This window comes from Apium graveolens, chromosome 1 (genome assembly GCF_009905375.1).
Source record: "Apium graveolens cultivar Ventura chromosome 1, ASM990537v1, whole genome shotgun sequence".
NCBI lineage: Eukaryota > Viridiplantae > Streptophyta > Magnoliopsida > Apiales > Apiaceae > Apium > Apium graveolens.
The window spans coordinates 20,105,777-20,113,589 of record NC_133647.1 but is presented as its reverse complement, the minus strand read 5'-3'; the positions used below and the strand labels follow the sequence as shown (position 1 = coordinate 20,113,589).

Below are 7,813 nucleotides of genomic sequence, written 5' to 3'. Positions count from 1 at the left end.
TTTAAGCTTCGGAGGCAACTTCTGTTACAGCACAACACTGCATTCCTCCGTGAGAGCAATGGTCTCTAAGTCATCAAGCTTCACTTTCTGAGAAAGAATACCTTTCATAAACTTCGCATAACTAGGCATTTGTTGAAGAGCTTCAGTGAAAGGTATGTTGATGTGAAGTTTCTTAAACACCTCCAGAAACTTCTCAAATTGCTTATCTAGCTTTTTCTTTTGCAGCCTCTAAGGAAAGGGAGATGGAGGATATATCTGTTTCTCCCCTGTATTACCATCAAGAGGAGTGTGTTCAACAGTAGTCTTCCTTGGTTCCACCTCATCTTCCTTTTTTACTTCTTTCTCAGCTACAGCTTCTTCATCTGAAACTTGAGAGTGTTCGGGGTTTGCAACCTTCCCAGACCTCAATGTAATTGCCTTTACCTGCTCCTTAGCTTCCCTCTTTCCTGGTACTTCAGTGTCACTAGAGAGTGTACCGGGTTGATGATTTAGCAAGGCATTGACAATTTGCCCAATTTGATTTTCCAAGGTCTTGATAGAAACCGTTTGGCTTTTGCACATGAGCCTCAACTCCTCAAATTCTGATTTTTCATTAAACTGTTACAGCTGGAGTTGCTGCCTTGGTGCATATTGCGGTTGCTGAAAACCAGGATGGTTGTACTGCTTTGCTGGATACTGCTAATAAGGCTGCTGAACCGTATTCTGAGTATTGCTCTAACTAAAGTTAAGATGATTGAGGTTGTTAGGATGATAAGTGGTTGACACATGTTGTTGCGACCTCTGAAAGTTGCTCACGAACTGAGCTGATTCACTAGAAATAGCACACTGCTCCGTCTCATTGGCACCAGCACAAAGCTCACAGACACTAGTGATCTGATTAACTCCATAATTAGTCAAAGAATCCACCTTCATTGTCAAAGCCTTAAGCTAAGCAGATATAGAAGTAGCTTTATCTAACTCCAGAATCCCTGCTACCTCACTGAGTAGGATTCTGGTATTCATTTGCAGCCATCAGTTCAATCAATTCATAAGCTTCATCGTAGCTTTTAGCCCACAAGGCTCCTCCTGATGCTGTATCAAGCATGGGTCTAGAAGTAACACCCAAACCATTATAGGATCAATTAATGATCATCTAGTCAGGCATCTCATGATGAGGGCACTTTCTAAGCATCTCCTTATAACGATTCCAAGCCTCACATAAAGATTCTCCAGATTACTGAGCAAATTGAGTAAGTGCATTTCTGATCGCAGCAGTCTTCACCATAGGAAAGAATTTGGTTAAGAACTTCTGAGCAAGATCCTCCCATTTGGTGATAGACCCTGGTGGTAGAGAATGTAACCAACACTTAGTTATCCGGCAGAGAGAATGGGAAAAGCCTCAACTTAATAGCATTTTCAGAAACTCCATTGAACTTGAAAGTATCGCAGATCTCGATGAAATCTCTGATGTGCATGTTGGGGTCTTCTGTCGGAGAACCTCCAAAATAAACTGAGTTCTGTATCATCTGAATCGTGCTCGATTTGATCTCAAAGGTATTAGCCGAGATGGCTGGTCAAACAATGCTAGACTGAATATCATTGATCTTTGGTTGAGAGTATTCCATCAAAGCCTTTGGATTCGCTTCAGGTTCTCCCATTGCAATGAGAACCTTTTCTTCTTTCTCAATTAAGATCTTTTCTTCAACTTTCTCCTCAACTACAACTTCTTCCTCAGCTTGATCCAGTGTTCTCTTACGAGACCGAGAACGCGTATGCATACACGCTCACTAGAGTACCTGAAATATGATAATGAATCAAGTAAGTAACAATGTCCGAGTCACTGAACTCTAACGACCAATGATGACAAACACATAAACTAAAAATTAACACCGATATCCCCAACAGCGGTGCCAAAAAACTTGTTAGGGCAAAAATACGCGATAATATTCACGCAAGTATACGCGATCACAAGTAATATAGAATAATTTCGATCAATGTATCTATGCAACACTGGTATGGTTATTATCCAATGCTAAGACGAATAATAAATTGAGGTTGTTTATATCTATAATTAACTAAGAGATTATACTAAAGAACATTAACTAAGAGATTAAAGAGAGTTGAATACTACATAACACAAATATGGGATTCAAACTTCATTAAATACTTCATTCAATAGCCTTTTCGTTCTTTAACCTTAGCATGTAATGGTGATGACACTAATCAGATAACATAAAACTGATAAATGCCAATTTTCATTGTATGAATACCATACTACCAGACATCCACAAAAGAGATAGAAGCTGAATAGACACCAATTATATTGAGACCCTATATGTCTATAGAATTTGACAACATAACGGTTTAACGCACAAGTTATCTATCGTGATTACATAGGGCAAGTAAGATGGTTAAAATTACCTACGAATCATGCATAACAATACATGAACCTATGCTAGCATGGCAAGTTCTAAACCCTTAAATTCATTTTTACTTCATTAAAGATTAACACGCTATCTTATAAGTTCGCGACACTCATAAGACGAATAAGCACAACCAATACCAGGTTATCACACAATCACCACACACTAATGCATCGTAACAAATTAACTAAAGAAATCCATAAATAAATCTGTTAGAACCCCACGATAATGATTAGCCCATAATCAGACTCATCATCAACGTGGGTTCCGATGAAAGCATGGTATAATAAACGTAGTCTTTATACTGAATAAATAATAAACCAAGCACGAAACAAGAGTTTAGGTTCACGAATAAGAAAACTAGCATCCAAAGTTATAACTTAAAACAAAGAATCACAAGAATAAATTAGATCTTATTCACCTTGGTTGAATTTTGCTCTACGGTCTTCTTACGCCTTCTCCTTAAGCTCTGGTACGTTTTGTTATGAAAAATGAGCATAAGTTATGTATATATAGCAGCCATGCAAAGTAGAAGTCCAACGGATCAAAATTCCAGAAGAAACATGATTTAATTTTCCCGACCTAGCGCGGCCGCGCGCTTCACCAGCGCGGGCACGCTGACACTCTGCTCTTTGGATGCGGGCGCGCCGTCTCTCTGGAGAAATTTCTGACTTCTTCTTTTCTTATTGGTTTGAGTTGGTCTTTTCACGAGTTTTTATTCTGGACATCATCCTAACACCATATTAACATCAAAACAATGTTAATTCACCTGTATTCCTGAATAATTGCCTGAAATGCAAAAACACTACAAAAACACGTTAAAAATACTAAAAACTCGAGTACAAAACACCAATTCAAAACTTTACGGAGCGTTATATAGTGTCATAAATGTCACTCAACACTCGTCAAATTTGAGCTGGAGTTGAAGGTTAATTCTCTCAACAAGACCCTAAATGCTTTCATGAACGAGATTGTTTCTGAGACCCTTGTCCCTTTCATCTACCATGTTGATCTTCACGTGAGAATTCCTTATGAATAATACATGAAGCTTCAGTTGTTCTAAAGACATTACATCATTGATTGCTTTAAGTAACCCCCCAACTGTGTTGCTATAGAATCAAAGAAATGTTGCTAAAGGCATATGACAACATCAAAGTTATGTTGACTCGTAGCTAGTTAGTATAGATATCTATATCAACATACCAACCACTCTATTGTAATATAGCATATATAGTTACTATATATCTAAATGAAAACTTCTCTCAGACTCTATGGTAACACATTTACTGTGTTATAAAAGATCTTAGAATTTCTAAAATAAATTTTCAGAATGGTGGGCCCCGTATGTGGGATCCATCTATGGGGCTCACCATTCCCAAATATTTAAATATCCCATTTTTCAGAAAAATAAAAACTATACTTCAATTAAAATTATTTCTTTCATTCAGTAAGAATAACATCATCCAAAATAACTTTCATATATCCAATAATAAACTACTAACATCATCACAATGCAATTTACAATACTTAAAACATGCAATACTATCTTTAAGACTTGGGATATAAATAAAATGTAGTTTCTCGCCATCAATTTAAGCTATACCTTCACAATAAGTAGCGAATATGAAAGGTCTGACACGTGTCTTTTAGGATTTTTGACAACGATCGGTGACAATAAAGAGAGCATCATCTTTCTTCTTTTGAAGCCTTTCTATTAGGGCTTTAATACTTTTTTCTTCATACTTCTTTTCTTCACCAGGATCCTTCAGTTTATACTTCTATAGAAACAAAAATAAATAGAAAAATATAACTTTTAGGTGTGGACAAATAAAAAAGATGATCACAATATACATACTTCAGGAGCTGCATGGCAACTATCTGTTTCAAGTACCAGGAAACGATCATCTACAAAGTTAGCATGCATATTATGTCTAAGCACCTCAATAACATAGGGATTTCACTCACAAGCATACACCATTTTTTCTTTGACCCTGAGCAGCCCATAATAGAAGCTAAGTAATGGAAATAAAAAAAATTATAAGAAGAAACCTATACTTAATAGTGACTTCAAACCACCAATCTTAATGGTAAATAAAAAAGATTAGTTAAATCTTACATAAAAGTGAGTGGCTTTATATTATGCACGATGTTCCTTTGAACTTGCTAGGATTGTTCCAATCCTACCATATCTTTTATGGGCCTCTACATAAGTTTAAAGAAGTTTGTGAATTCAAATCTTCAATCTAAAACTGACAACATCTAGCATATGTGCTTAAGAGATTCCTAATAATGGTATCATTATTGTCAAAACATTACAACATTCCTAGTGTTAGTCTTTTAATCAAATGCCTAACTACACTCTAGCAAAATATATAAGGGTTTAGTTTTTTGAATAAATCAAAGTTTAGTACTTGACCAGAACAATATATTTTGTAAATATTATAACAGAAGAACTACTACCAAATAAAGTCAAAGATTTGCCATTTTAAATATATATCACCAAATACTTAACAACTATATTTTCCCACCATACAACAAAGTCAACAGGTCATCTACTTATCAAGAAAATCAAAGCTATTATTTTTCGTCTATGCAAGCTTTTACCATTTAAAAAAATACCAAACATATTAAAGAATGAATATAAGATGCAACTATAAATTAATCTATGGAGAACTAGCTTTTCATACCAATGATTAGGTTTGTCAAGCCCTAAACGCAGTACTACTAACAAAAGAATAAGGGTCCAATCAGCTTCACCTATTGAAAATTCACAACAATGTCTAGATGTGATATAGATAGGAAATATCCTAAATACACATTAAATGTCACACTAATTACACTTGAAATTCTTATCCAAGGCCTAGTATAGACCAGGCTGGTATAGGCCCGTAACAGACTAAGAATGGCCCAAGCGATAAAGGCCCACTAGCAGAGGTCGTCAAGGTCCACGAACATGAGTTGTTCACAGATTAGGCCCAATAAGGCTAAAAGAGCAGAGACATGTGTCCAACACGGACACAAATTCCTACAAGGAAGCATGTAGAATTCCTTCCCTTACAGGAGTCCTAATTACAATTTAAGTAGGAGACTTATCCACCAAGTCTCTCAACACAAGTCTAACTCTAGACTTATCTATATATAAAGGGCTTTACTCCTCAACCTATAACTATGTTTTTGGTTTGATTCTCTACAGCACAGAGATACGTAGGTATCTTGCGAGGGCAACCAGTCCCCACCGCAAGAATAGCCATTAAAGCTCGGAGCTCACAAATTCTAGCATTAATTATTAACGCACTCTAGTTTTTATTCCATAATATTTGGCGTCGTCTGTGAGAAGACAACAACAACCATGGTACTCACACGGATTAGAAATAATAGTGGAGTTGATGATCCTATCCGATCACAGACAATCTCCTTAATAGTGGATATACCTCCGCACTCAATCTATGCCTCCACCCAAGGAGGAACACCCGTAGGGGCATCTGAGACTCAGCCCTAAGGGACGAATCCCCCAATCCAAGATCCGCCACCAAGGATGAATCCCCAGCTCCTCAAGGGACAAATTCCCAATTTCAGCAACTACATGCAAATATAAACCCTCAACCCATTGGGTATGAGCACCCAACGGTCATAACCCCGGGGACCACCAACCCACCTTACGGGATGCCTCTATACCCCAAGGTTAGAGGAAGTGGACACTCTAATCAGAGTGAAGGACAAAGGCGGACACCCCAATACATCTGTGACTTGGCTCTCATCCCTGAGAATCAATAATTCTCTGGACCCTACTCTGCTAGAGACTCTGAATCATCGGATGATGATGTCGCGCCAAGGAGGGGGCGTGCTGGTAACGAGCCAATGCCTAGTGGCTACCAACAACCCAAGAGCACTCAAGGGACGATTCCCAAGATGTACAAGAGAGGATCAGGGTTCATGAAGTTGAGATCCAAAGGCTAAAGCGTGACCTGGAGATGCACTTGACCCCAAGACCTCCACCTGCAACGAGGAAAAAGGATTTTCATCCTATCATAGACCTGGAAGGTCCAACACTAAGAAGTGTTGCAGCCCCGAGGGCTGATCCAAGTGATTAGATGCCCCTAAGAGATTTTGATAATCCAAACTCGAGAAAGTTCAAGATGCCCACCATCAAAACATTTGATGGTCTGGAGACCCAGCTAACCATGAAAGGACATTTTTTAATACCCTGTTGCTACAACCCATGAATGACGCTGTTAAGTGTCGGGCCTTCCCTCAAACCCTATCGGGTATGGCTCAAAGGTGGTACAGCCTTCTGCCCCCGAACTCCATTAGATCTTTCAAGGATTTGAGCCAAGCTTTCATCAAGAAGTTTATTAATAGAAGAGTACACGAGAAGAGTTCGGCTTCTCTCATGGGCTTAATCCAAAGAGCGAAGGAGTCCCTTAGAGACTACCTGAACCGATTCACGAAGAAGGCCCTGAAGGTCCCAAATCTTGACGGCAAGGTTGCTATGATAGCCCTACATCAAGGGACTAGAGGTGAGTTATTCAAGATGTACATGGCCAAACGCCCTCCTAAAACCATGCTGCAACTCCAGGATAGGGCCGAAAAGTATATCAATATGGAGGAGAGTTTGAAGAAGACGGTAGTGTGTAATGAGCCTACAGGCAACAAGAAACGGAAGACTGACCAGGAGAATGATGTCAAGGACAAGTATCCTCGAACTGGAAAAAGCTCTGACTCCTCTTCTAAGAAGAATCAAACACCGAGGTTCACTGAATATGCAAGGTTGAACGCTCCAATGAGCCAAATTCTTATGGATATTGAGAAGGATAAAGAGTTCAAAACGCTGAAGCCACTAAGGAGAGACCCCGAGAAAAAAGACAAGGGCTGATACTGTAAGTACCATAAAGATGTTGGTCATGATAATGATAATTGTAGAAAACTCAATGATGAGATCGAGTATTTGATCCGATGAGGAAAGTTCGGATGTTTCAACAAGGGTGAAGAGGCTGGAGGCCAAGAAAGAGATAATGGTCAAAGAGATGACGATCGAAGAGGTAACGACATGGATTGTAACCCACATCCCTGCGGGCCAGTAATCAACATGATCCCAGGAGGTCCTACAACAGTGGGTACTACAAGAAACTCTTGAAAACCTTATGCGAGGGAGGTAATGAGTATAGTCGGAAAACCATACAAGCATTTTAAATCGGAGATGATGCTTGAGTTCAGTGACCCAGACCTTCAAGGTTTGAAATTTTCTTAGGAAGATCCTTTAGTCATCACACCAATTATTAGAAATTGTCTTGTCATGAAGGTCCTGGTGTGTAACACCCCCAAATCCGGGGTCGGGGATCCGGGTTGTCACGAGTTCCATTTCCCTTAATAACACTTAATCTTAATAAACAACCAACTACTGCGTACTGTGA

General features: G+C 38.8%; 1 non-coding gene across 1 annotated transcript; it reads left to right on the top strand.

Annotated features, from left to right (window-relative positions):
• The first annotated feature begins 1,142 nt into the window (after positions 1–1,142).
• LOC141680729 (small nucleolar RNA R71) lies at positions 1,143–1,249 on the top strand. The gene has a single exon (XR_012558402.1). It is a non-coding gene; the product is annotated as a small nucleolar RNA R71 (small nucleolar RNA).
• The last annotated feature ends 6,564 nt before the right edge of the window (positions 1,250–7,813 follow it).